Source organism: Zootoca vivipara, chromosome 2, assembly GCF_963506605.1.
Source record: "Zootoca vivipara chromosome 2, rZooViv1.1, whole genome shotgun sequence".
Lineage (NCBI taxonomy): Eukaryota > Metazoa > Chordata > Lepidosauria > Squamata > Lacertidae > Zootoca > Zootoca vivipara.
The window spans coordinates 35,167,655-35,181,364 of NC_083277.1; the positions used below are offsets into that span (position 1 = coordinate 35,167,655).

Here is a 13,710-nt window from a genome sequence, read left to right on the forward strand (position 1 = left end):
CAGTGGTGCTCCATCACTGACCAGAAACCTAGTCCACCCTCCGTTAACTTGAGCAACTAGTTTGAAACCTATTGAAGTGATATGAAAATAGAATCACATGCAAAACAATTTCATGTATGAAATCAATTTCAAATCCAATTCAGAGAGAGAGACTGTTTGTTTGTTTGTTTACAAATAAATGTGTTTCTAAACCACCATATCATAAAATATCAGGACAGTCTATGATGTTAGCACATGAAGGTAAAGGGACCCCTGACCATTAGGTCCAGTTGCGGACGACTCTGGGGTTGCGGCACTCATCTCGCTTTATTGGCCGAGGGAGCCGGCGTACAGCTTCCGGGTCATGTGACCAGCATGACTAAGCCGCTTCTGGCGAACCAGAACAGCACACGGAAACGCCGTTTACCTTCCCGCCGGAGCAGTACCTATTTATCTACTTGCACTTTGATGTGCTTTCGAACTGCTAGGTTGGCAGGAGCAGGGACCAAGCAACGGGAGCTCACCCCGTCGCAGGGATTCGAACTGCCAACCTTCTGATCGGCAAGCCCTAGGCTCAGTGGTTTTAACCTACAGTGCCACCTGGGTCCCTTATGTTAGCACATAAAGCATCATTAAAGCATTTTGTTGTTGTTGAAAAATGAAGTTCTTCCAAATGCACAGAAGACACAGTAGAGATTGTGCCTATTTGTTATTTAATTGGGATTGGGGGGGGGTTTCCAAAGAGTAAGTGGCAGCACACTAAAGGCCCAATTCCTGCATCATATGGAACAGATATCCAGATAATATGGTATCTGCTGAAGGAACTCTCTTGCAATGTGCAATGATCAGCTGGGTTTACAAAGGGTGAAATGATCGTGCAGTTAGCCTGGTCCCAAGCTGCAGAGGGCTTTGTACACTGGTCTCAGCACCATGAACCTCGACCAGGATCTAACTGCAGTGGGTGAATACGATGATGATAGTCTGATCCAGTAAGCTGTCAAACAACTGCATTTTTCAGGTTGCAACATTTGGGGCATTTTATTTTCAAAGATAAGGCAAATAAGAAAATCCATGTTAGAGATTGAGAGAAGTCCCCCCCCCCCTTCTCTTACTACTAGAACCAAGGTCTGGAATTCACTCCCACAAGATATAAGGATACTGCTTCAGGTTTGTCACTAGAACAAAGCAACGGCTAACTATGAATCCACATCAGGGAACTCAGGGAGACGAACCTTGCTGAACCTTACAATGTCACTGGTAAAACTACCGGTAGCACCTATGTACAAACAAATGCAGGACAGAAAGCATTTCCAGTTTTTCTTAAGGGAAACACTGAGGCAGGGACAATTTGCTGCAACAATCCAACACATGTAACCCAATAGCCAGCCAGCGTCAGACACGCCAAAGGAATTTGTCACAAATGGAGCACAACACATATGCAGCAGAGGACAGGAAACTAGTCCAGAAACTCAATAGTGCTTGCTGAGGCTGTTCCATGCCATTCTGGAGATCTCTGTTACTGCTGTTTCTTTCACTTCCATGTGTGCAGCTACTGCCATGACATTCACTGCTAGTGGCTGCTGCTGGCCAAAACACAGCACGAGCAAAACTGCTGTCAGGCTACTACTGCTGCTGTCTGCAATGAGATTTATGGACAGCACAGCACCAAGTTGTCCAACTGGCCTGTAGGCAAAGCTTCCCACCCTGCTCAGACTCCCTCCTCTGCCTTAACTTCTCACTGCACCACCTGGAAGGAGCAATGCTTCATATGAGTGAAGCAAGTCTCCAAACTCCACCTCGCTGCAAGTCACAGAGACTGGGCAGCAAAGAGATTTTGAACTTTGCTCATTCAGTGTTGCATGCCCACACCTTCTTCTGGTCCTCCCCTACCTGCTAGGCATATGCGCACAAGAAGCGAACGTACAAAATAAATACTTGTTTGTATAACTTTCAAAAGTTGAGGTGAAAGGACAAGACAAGGTCTTGCTTCTGTTATGAGCCATCTGTTGTCTGCCCAGATGCTCCTAAACTGACCAGGCCAGCTAAAAAAAAGATGAACGACCAGTTGGTAGCTTTATTATTTTTTCAAATGTCTGAATATATTTCATCTGTCTGTTAGAATCTGAGTTGTTTTCTCTTTGTAGATGCTTTTTTTTAAAAAAAAAACTGTGCTTCTCTATATCATCTTATCTCCTTTTAATATCTTACATGTTTCAAGATAACCATTTTTAAAGATTTCATAACATCAGAACAATCAGCTGAATAGAAAGGGAGGGAATGCAAAAGAGTGTAACAGGAAATCTGATTTCCGATAAGAAGAACAAAGGGAGGTCATACTCATTGAATTGGAAAGAAAGGGCTTTTGTCTTCTTCATTATCTCAAACTGTGCACTTCCACCTTGTGTCCTCAGGTGCTGTTGGACTTTGACTTCCATTATCTCAGACCATTGGCTAAGCCAGATGGGGGCTGATCTAGAACTAGAAAACTGTGGGTGTCCTTAAAGGATGCAGTCAAGGATGAAGATATTTATAAGACCAAAAATGGTGATTTAGTAATATACAACTTAGAGAATTCAGAACATAGCAACACATTCTCTTATGAGCCCCTTTCCTCTTACGGTATATCCCTCCCCTGCAATAAAAAAATAAAAAAATAAATGATATAAGGATATTGTGATAATATGACGATTGGGGGTGGCAATGAAGCAGGGCACAGAGTGCCAGGGAGAAGTGCCGACTCATTCTCAAAATACATTTGACTCTATAATGGACTTTATGCCAATAAAGGTCAAAATAATAATAACAACTGACTAATGATCTGTGAGATTTTTGTTTCAGAAAACAAATCTTTCAGGGTTATCGGACTGCGAAAATATGTCTAAAATTGCAGTGATGTTATTTGCCAAGGTGGATGCTTCTAAAATGTATCCACATTTGGTTTTAATTTAAAGCCTCTTCGTGGCAATGGCAATCTCTCATCTTGGAGAAACCCAAAGCTGATGTTTGGGGAACAGATGTAGCTCATTGGGGCCGAGCATCTGCTTTGGATGCAGAAGGTCTTAGGTTCAATCTGCTGCATCTGCAGGTGGGACTAGGAGAGAATCTTGCTTAAAATATTGGAGATCTACTGTCACTCAGTGTGGATGGTTCTGAGCAAGATGGACCAATGGACTCCTATGTTCCTAGCATAACCAAAATGATACAGGCTGCATCATGCCATCATGTGTACAGTGGTACCTCGCAAGACGAATTTAATTCGTTCCGCGAGTCAATTCATTTTGCAAAAAATTCATCTTGCGAATCGCGGTTTCCCATAGGAATGCATTGAAATTTCTTTTTTTGCCCGTAGGAACACATTAATTAAATTTCAATGCATTCCTATGGGAAACCGCAATTTGCAAGATGAATTTTTCGCAAAACAAATTCGTCTTGCGAGTCACCTTCAGATCGCAAGACTCATTCGTCTTGCGAAAAATTCGTCTTGCAGGGCATTCGTCTTGCGAGGTACCACTGTACTTCTGTTGAATGTATTACCTAAAGATATTATATTGCCTTTGTACTCATTGTACATTGCATTATCATGGGCAGTGTTACTAACATATTTAATTAGATCATGGGTGTTTTCAATATATATTTTTAGACTGCTCAGCAAAAAGTATGCTGAATAAGGGGCGTGTTTTTAATTGTTCTGGTTGCTGGGGAGCAATATCAGGGAAAGGTATTGCCTTTGTGACCTACTTCTGATCTTTCTCAGAGACAGCTGGCTTGCTGCTGTGGGTGTTGGATAGGATGGATTTTTGGTCTTATTCAGTAGATTATTTTTTTATGGCCTAACATTAGGCGCTTATGTCGCAGTGAATGTGACGTTCAGTGAATATGGTCTAGATGTTCCCACTTCTATGCAGTGAAGAAGAAGAAAAGGAAAGATGCCCTCATTCCCTTTTTGTATGTTCTAACGCTCTTTGCACACCTTTTGCATTCACCGCACGCACACAGACATAAGAGTGTTTCCAAGCAGAAACACTTTGCAAGTTCATAGGGTCAAACATTTCCACAGACATCCCCCATCACCCCAGACGATGCAGTGTCCACTATGCACACAAACACACATTATGAAAGGCTATGCCACTCTAACTATGAATTGCTAACATCTAGGATGTTGGCAATATTCGTATTTCCAATGTTTAGGAAAGGAAATATAGGCTGAATCAAGTCTGCATTTTGCAATAAGCAGCACGGTGACAACTCACAAGACTGTATCAAGGCTATCCCAATGGATCCAAGAATGGTGTTAGTGGCTTAGTGGTACTAATGGGATTCCCAAACATCCACTGCTATGCTTAGAGTGGATTCAGACATGTTAGCTTTCCTGTTAATACTGTAGCACTTGTGTACTGGTTTCTACCATTTCTTTTACAGTGCATTGTAGATGGTGTTACAGAATTTTGGATTTTTTTAAATCAATATACCGCCATGGCATGCTAAATTTCATTCACACCAGTGAGCATGGTGTGACACAACAACAGGTGTCAATGGACGTGTTGTGTCACCCCCGCCACCCTGCCATGCCCATGTGTGTGTGCTTCTGTTCCAATGATTCATACATGAAAACAGCAGGAAAGAACTGTATGCCAGAATACCAACCCAGATTTTGTTCCATAATTTTCCAGGTTAATAGAGTTGCAAATGTTGTCTGTCTGTCTGCCTGTATGTACACACACACACACACACACACACACACACACACACACAGAAATTAACACAGAAATAAACACTTTGTTTCCACTAGATTCTGGTAGTGGATCTTACATTGTATAAAATGCAAAAATTAGTAGGTAAGGAAACATCAGGGAAATGGAATAAAGTGCTGATTGCAGCTTTAGTCTGCCCTGCCAGGGGCCAAGAAGGGGTTCAAAAGGCTCCCCAGCAGTACATTGTTGAGTATCCATTAGCCTATTCTCAGTGACATTTTAAAATCAGTCTTGATCTCGTGATGTTTCTACTTGCTACTTACCTGAAGCAATGTGCTTTGTGGAGGTTAGGCAGGACAGAGTTTGAAAGAGAGAGCCTGTGACAAAAGCTTAGCTGTAGAGCTTTGAGGAATGATGTTCAGAAGTCCTGCCACTTTCTCATTGAAAAAGTCATGACTGTTCCCATATAAGATGACACAAAGCAGACTCAGCCATTTTGCACAGCATTCCGGGTCCTACATCAAGTACATTTATCTTCCAAGAGCTGACTCATTCTAGCTGCAATGCCAAAGCACTCTCTGGTTCCATTTTGTCACACCACCAGACGTGAATACTAAGTGGCATCAAACATTTAGGAGAATCGTCATGGGACAAGGATCCTTTTTTTTTCATTTTAGCTCTAGCTTGTGGTTAAGCTTGAGCAGTTATCTGCTGTAAAAGTATGAGGAACAAGTGATGATTCATGAGTAGAACTATATTTTAAAGCTGGAAAAATATATTGCCGATATGTGGAGTACTAGGAGAGCATTCCAATGGATAGAGGAACTTGATGTTTCATTCTCTTGGTCCATTTATTTCTTACTTACGTATGTAGTCTACATGCTCAATGCTTTACAGAGTAAAAGAAGATAAATAAGAGATGCAAACTATAATTTGGTGCAGTGGAGCCAACAGAGGAAGGAATGGCAAGTGGAAGCAGGGCTAAATTGGGGAACAATGCACCTTATTTCGGTTATATAGCAATCATTGCAAATTATTGTATACATAACAACATTATTGTCTAAGTCCAGTATTTGACTGACCAAACCTAGTGCCCTGCAATGGTTTGGCTTTGGCCCTCCCCTTGATGCCTTGACACCATTATTCAACATTACTATACCTGTGCATTTCCATTCTTTCAGCACAAAATAAAAAAGTTAAAACATGGTGCATATTTCATATGGGACCAAACGCCTCAGCCTTGCCTTCCATACCTCACAACTGTTGCAGTCAATGGTCTGTTCTATGGGACAGATCCCTCATGATAGCTTTCCGCTTTACAGGAGGTTTTCTGCATAGTCTATGGTTTTCTCAAGTTATTTCTTCACACAGGCAGATGAACTGATGAGATTGTTTGCCTTCATATCTGCCTGGTATTGCTCTGAATATCATTACAGACAAAATATACCCAGTAAATGCAATCCTCAATTCACAGGGCAGAAGAATAAAAATAGATTTGTTTGTCAAGTGATTATGAACTGAAAGTTTGAATGTGTGGAGTGATTGTATTCCAGCTTCTATCATAGTTAGCATAATGCTGGAGAATACTTATATACTTCAATAGAAACCTCCTCTTCAGGGCTATTTCTCCTATCATGTATTTGGATTCACACACACACACACACACACACACACACACACACACAAATGTGAGTGTAAATATGTCAAACATGACTGCAATGAACACATTTTTAAAAACACATGTGTATCATATAGGCCAGGGGTCAGCAAACTTTTTCATCAGGGGGCCGGTCCACTGTCCCTCATACCTTGTGGGGGGCCGGACTATATTTTGGAAAAAAAATATGAACAAATTCATATGCCCCACAAATAATCCAGAGATGCATTTTAAATAAAAGGACACATTCTACTCATGTACACACCCCAGACAGGCCCCACAAATAATCCAGAGATGCATTATAAATAAAAGGACACATTCTACTCATGTAAAAACATGGTGATTCCCGGACCACCCGCGGGCCGGATTTAGAAGACGATTGGGCCACATCTGGCCACCGGGCCTTAGTTTGGGAACCCCTGATAGAGGCACACTTGCCGGGGAACTGTGATTGGCTAGGGTGCCTTGTGTGTGTACAAGGTTGGGCTGTGCATTTTGTTGAAATGTAGCTAATCTGTCCATATTATCAATCCATGTGCTCAATGGAATCTTTTTGCGGCTCTTCCAATTCATCAAAACAAGTTTTTTTTGCTTGTACAACCTTTTTTTTTGACTCCTTGAAATCTCCCACGTTTCCGGAATATAATTTAGAATCAAATTCAGTTCCCCTAAATAACGATTTCTTTTTATTACTCTTGCTATAAATATCCTCACCTGCCACCAAAATGATCTCATCATCGGGCAGTTAATCAACATATGTATTAAGTTCACATTTTTACTTCCACATCCTCAACAATTGTCTGCACTTGTTATTTTATTCTGGTATAGTTTTGCTGGAGTCCAGTGGACTCTGAATATTATTTTCTGTTGAATAAGTCTTAGTCTTAGATCCATAGAGGCTATTATACTTGACCCCCATATATCATTTGTTATCTGTACCCCTAACTCTTCACTCCATTTTTGTCTATCATATTCTAGATCGTATTTCTTCCTGTTGAGTCGGGTTTTATATAATGCAAGTGCAGAGTTTTTTGTTTTTGTTGCAGAGATTAAATCTTGTAGCAGCATGGGTGTTTCCAATGCTACTATAGCATCAGGGCCAAACTGCCTTTCCAACATATGTTTCAATTGGATGTATTGCCGTTGTGTTTCACTGGTTAATCCGTACTTTACTTGGAAAGTCTTATATTCCACAAATTTGTAATTTTCATCAATTAATTGATTCAATGTCAAAATTCACTAAATTCCAATGTAAAGGTAAAGGTAAAGGGACCCCTGACCATTAGGTCCAGTCGTGACCGACTCTGGGGTTGAACGCTCATCTCACATTATTGGCCAAAGGAGCCGGCGTACAGCTTCCAGGTCATGTGGCCAGCATGACAAAGCCGCTTCTGGCAAACCAGAGCAGTACATGGAAACGCCGTTTACCTTCCCGCTGTAGCGGTCCCTATTTATCTACTTGCATTTTGGCGTGCTTTCGAACTGCTAGGTTGGCAGGAGCTGGGACCAAGCAACGGGAGCTCACCCCATCACAGGGATTCGAACCGCCGACCTTCTGATCAGCAATCCCTAGGCTCAGTGGTTTAACCACAGCGCCACCTGGGTCCCTTAAATTCCAATGTATCATATGGTTATTAATTGTCTCTCCAACCTTCGTCCTTTTCCCCCTAGCTACGGAGGTGGTATCCATCTGTGGATCTAAAATTTCATTAAAGTCTCCTCCCATTATCAAGTACTGATACGATAGAAAGTTTGATCTCTTAAAGCAGTTGTGAATAAACATATGGTCATCCATGTTAGGGGCATTTTGTTGTTGTTGTTTAGTCATTTAATCGTGTCAGACTCTTCGTGATCCCATGGACCAGAGCACGCCAGGCACTCCTGTCTTCCACTGCCTCTTACAGTTTGGTCAGACTGATGTTAGTGGCTTCGAGAACACTGTCCAACCATCGCGTCCTCTGTCATCCCCTTCTCCTTGTGCCCTCAATCTTTCCCAACATCAAGGTCTTTTCCAGGGAGTCTTCTCTTCTCATGAGGTGGCCAAAGTATTGGAGCCTCAGCTTCGGGATCTGTCCTTCCAGGGAGCACTCAGGCTGATTTCCTTAAGAATGGAGAGGTTTGATCTTCTTGCAGTCCATGGGACTCTCAAGAGTCTCCTCCAGCACCATAATTCAAAAGCATCAATTCTTCGGAGATCAGCCTTCTTTATGGTCCAGCTCTCATAGACATAGGGGCATAGACATTTACTATTGCTATTTATGTCCCCTTTGTTTTAATTACAATTATTAAGCATCGACCATCTTCCTCTCTTATTATATCTTGTATTTCATAAGGCCAGCCTTTCCTAAATAAAATTTTGGCTCCACTAGCATTTTTGTCTAAGTTTGTTGAAATAACTTCTTTTACCCATTGACATTTCGAAGTTTGAGCCCCTTGTTCTGTTAAATGTGTTTCCTGTAATAGACCTATATCAGCCTTTAATGACTGTAGATATCTCGCAGAAACCATACCAATTTTTCCTCACTCAGAGCCTGATCTTCTCTGTCTTTTAATAATTCCAGATTTAACCATGCTTTCCGCCAGTTTGTTTTCCTAGGAAGTGTCCACATCCCTTTAAGAAGGTTTCATTTACACTTTCACAGCTGCAACACTAAATTCCACTCACCCACCCTTTCAGTTTGCCACGTATGACCTCAAATTTAGTGTGGCTAATTAAATCCTGTTTGTCTTCATTTTTAAATTCTAAGACTGCCTCTCTGGGTCTCTTAGTGTGCTTTTTCCACTGCATTACAGATTTGGTTCTGGATCTCAGAGAAAGACAATTTTGATACTACTGTAATGTCACCGCCTTGCAATGTCATACACTCTGTAATCAATGAGTATGGCGCGGCATGATAATAAAAAAGGGGACAGTTGGTGAATTATCAAAGCTCAGGCCATTTTTCACCCTCTTGGATTAGTTGAGAGAAATTAATCATGGCTAGTCCTGTTGTGAATTATAATTGAGCTTTAACCCAGGGAATATCTTAATCATAGCACCTCTCTTCAAGCGGAGTCCTGCAGCTTGCCACATTTGGAGCCTGCCTCGCACAATGTTATATGAAGATAAAAAGCATCAGCTGGAACAAATGTGTGGGGCAGTGGGAGTAAAATATGCTTGTTGCTGCTGTTGTGTATGCCACAGTGCCATAACTAGCTCAATGCAAATCGGTTGTTAAGCATATTGGGGTGAGAATATTCCAGTTCCAGCAAGCATTCATCTGAATGCACGGCACTGGTTCAAAATGAATGCACAGTGAATTATATTCAGCTGCAAACTGTTTCCGTGGGCTATGCTTGACACCTAGCTTTTCTTGACTATAAGGGAAAGGGAAACGTAAAGGACCCTTGGATGGTTAAGTCCATCCAGTCAAAGGGGTGCGGTGCTCATATCCCTTTTCAGGCTTCGGGAACCGGCGTTTGTCCACAGACAGCTTTCCGGGTCATGTGGCCAGCATGACTAAACCGCTTCTGGTACAATAGAACACCATGACAGAAGCCAGAGTGCACGGAAACACCGTTTACCTTCCCGCCACAGCGGTACCTATTTATCTACTTGCACTGGTGTGCTTTCAAACTGCTAGGTAGGCAGAAGCTGGGACAGAGAAACAGGAGCTCACCCCACTACACAGATTCTAATCACCGACCTTCCGATTGGCAGGCCCAAGAGGCTCAGTGGTTTAGACTATACCTGAGCAACATATAGTCAATACCCGTGGCTTGACTATACCTGAGCAACAAGACTCAATGCCTCCAGGATCAGAGGCTGTGTGCCATCAAAATACCACTTTCTTGAAAGCAACATGGGAGATAGTTCATGCCTTCATATCCTGTTTGTGGGTTTCCTAGAGCCATCTGGCTGGCCACCATAGAAAACAAGGTGCAAGTCTTTGATATGATTGAGCAGGACTCTTTTTATGTTCATTTGCTTAGGATTCTTAGACCTAAAATAAATACTTCTAGGTGTCTGCAATTTCTGGTGGTGGAGGTATGAGCCCACCTGCCCCATCATCCACTAAACTAATGCATGGTGTGACATGCCTCATGGATGCTGATACATGCAAGTGGCCTGAGTTACACAATCTCTCCCTGCCACCACCCCCAGTTCTGAGTGTCAAGAAAATATAAAAAATGGTGGCTGCATGTGCATGTGGAGTGTAAACATCACTCTTTACTGAAGGTGCATAGGGAAGTAGAGGGAATATGTTCCCCATTGCCCACTGCAATTCCTGTGTCTAAATTGTGTCTTGACCCAGGATACCCATACAGTTCTGACAACACTATATTTATGGATTTTGCTGGATAACTTAACACATCAGTTTTGTCTTTGGTGCACTTGGCAACAAGCTCCCAAGAGCAGCAGCAAGCTTCACCAGTTTCATTATTATTCTGTGTCAGAGCATTTGTCAATCCCTGATTTATTATTAAACATTTCTCTAGTGCTTTTTCAGCACATTGACTGCTTTACTGTCTTTAGCTATTTCTTCACAATCAGTGATACGATTGCCTACATAACAGATGAAGGAGTAAGGAAGGCTAACTCTTCCTTGAAGAGGCTCAATGAATTCTTGATGGCTGAGCAGGCATCTGAATTCAGATCTTCTAAAGTGTCAGGGACTGGACAGAGGAGGAATGGTGGAGACTGCCTCCCTCTCCTCCTGAACCTTCCAGAGAAGAGGAAGACCATATAGATTTACAGCAATGGTTTGCAGAAGGTCGCAGCTCAGAGGTAGATGAGGGGCAAAGTTGGGAAATAATGGGACAGGAGGGGGGGAGCAGAGCCGGAGCAGCTGGCTGACATGTTATCAGTAGAAAGCATTCCAGACCCTCCTTCTCCCAGAACCTGGCGAGCATTGAAAGTAGGAGAGCAAAGGGCTCAGAGGCAAATGGCTCTAAGCGGCCACCCTAAGGTGGGTGGTACTGTTGACGATTGAGGAGAGAAGGGGGGGGTGGAGATTACTCGGAGCAACACCATTACTCCAAGTGGCTGCATTTCTAAGCCTCTCTCTCTCTGCGAATATTGAATAAAAGACATTGGTAAGAGCTTTATTTGTCTATTCCTGGCAACCTATTGTGGGGGGATCAGATTCCCTGACGCCTGACATAAAGCCAGGTGGCCAGGGCCTGCCCGTCCACCCATGAGGCAGAGAGAAGTAGTTGTCTCGGGCAACAGAATCCCATAGGTGGGTGCCCCTGCAGGCATCCCAACCACCACAGGTTGCACAGTGGTGGCATTGGTGAGATTGGGTGGAGCCACTGCTTTGCAACTCTGTTAAGCAAGACTTTGGCAGAACAGGGGTGGCACCTTCTTGTTATGCCTCAGGCAGTGAAACAGGACTAGCCGTCCCTACAAGTGGCGCTCACTGTCGCCACAAGATCACGAAGTTGGGTACACAGCCTTGGGGAGAAAATTTAATGTAAACCACCTGCCTATGGGAGAACATTTAAAGAGGCTACTTCATTGGAAACCTTTTCTGTGTTTGTTTTCCCATGACATGACTGAAAGGTGAAAATAAGCTCTGCACTTCTGCGGACTATCCTCAAGCCTTCACTCTAGTTACTAAAGAATATATACATAAACGTGTGCTGGTTTTATAAACCAGCACCACAGTGTCAAAAAAAGGAAAAGGAAAGGAAAAAAGAAATACACCTCCTTCTTATGGGTTGAAAACAGCAGGGCTTCTTTTAACAGTGGAAGTTGGGGGGGGGAATGGATTTCTGCATTCCTAATGCAACATTTGAATAGCATTCTATGAATTCAGATGAACTCTTTTATCCCTTTGGGGGGAGACGAAAGGAAGGCCTCTTGAATTGCATATGCACCGCACTCCCCCAGATTGCTGGTTAACCAAATTCTCTTGAGCACCCTTCAGTTTGCCCCAGAAACTACTCTTTCCTTCTCAAATCTATCTGCATCTTTAAATTAAGAGTCTGGGATTCGAAAAGCATGCATACCGTCAGACTTCAAAATTGAAAGTGTGTCTTGTGTGTGTGGTTTTTTCCCTCTTTAAAGCAAGATTTCTTCCCATTCAGATATGTATCATTTATTGCATATTGTAGGGGTATTTTTGGTTTTGGTTTTAACCGACAAATACACTAGCTGAATGTGTACAACACTGTACGTATCTTCATTCTGGAGTCGGAGCAGAGGCTCAGGCTGCATACACAACACACATTCAAAGTGTTGGTGCTGACCTTTAAAGCCCTTAAATGGCCTTGGTCCAGTATACCTGAAGGAGCGTCTCCACCCCCCATCGTTCTGCCCGGACACTGAGGTCCAGCGCCGAGGGCCTTCTGGCAGTTCCCTCACTGCAAGAAGTGAAGTTACAGGGAACCAGGCAGAGGGCCTTCTCAGTAGTGGCGCCCTCCCTGTGGAACGCCCTCCCACCAGATGTCAAAGAGGAAAACAGCTACCAGATTTTTAGAAGACATCTGAAGGCAGCCCTGTTTAGGGAGGCTTTTAATGTTTATTAGATTATTTTATTATATTTTTCTGTTGGAAGCCGCCCAGAGTGGCTGGGGAAACCCAGCCAGATGGGCGGGGTATTAATAATAATAATAATAACATACACAGTATCCCTGAAACCATAGTACCGCTCACAGAGCTACAATCCGCAGCACCCTCGGCAAACTACAGTTCCTGGGATTCTTTAGGAGGATGTACTTTAAATGCGAGTCTCATAGCTCAGTGTTAGAGCACTCACTGGGCTAGTTCACATCACATGGTAAGCGAAACTATGCACATTCACACAAATGTACAGGTTCCCAAATTAGAACTTGAAGCCACTCTTCCCTTTCCCCGGCTTTTTTTTTTTTACCACACTAAGCCAAGCCGAAGTTTGAATTCTCTATTGCCTGAACCCAGGCTTGTGGTTAAGCTCTTCCCTCGCAAACCAGGAGCTGTAAGCAATTCTGGGATGCAGCAAAGCTGGTGTGAGCTCCTCTTTGGGAACCCGCACATTTGGCTTACTGTAATATGTGAACCAGGCCCCTGGGTGTATCCTCCAAAGTCAGTCCATTGAACTTGATGGACCTGATTAACTTACATCAACTGATTTCGCACTGGGCCAAATGAGCTACTTTTAGGAGGGGGGGGGGTCTGGTTAACTTTCAGACTATGTTAAAACTAAAAGCAGTTATCGTTAAAATGCAGCTTGCTTGTGTGCTTCTTCCTCAATTAAATATATTTCAGATAATTTAATTAGTGCTCCTTGAGTTGGTCTTATTCACTATAATGAGCTTTGTGTGTTAAAACTAAAAAAAAACACCAAAAAAAATCTGTGTTCTCTCTCTCTCTCTCTCTCTCTCTCTCTCTCTCTCTCTCTCTCTCTCTCTCTCTCTCTC

At 42.8% G+C, this 13,710-nt stretch overlaps 1 protein-coding gene across 3 annotated transcripts in view; it reads left to right on the plus strand.

Annotated features, from left to right (window-relative positions):
* The window catches only part of GRM7 (glutamate metabotropic receptor 7), a 402,109-nt gene that overhangs the window by 260,983 nt on the left and 127,416 nt on the right, over nt 1-13,710 (plus strand). The window lies entirely within an intron of this gene.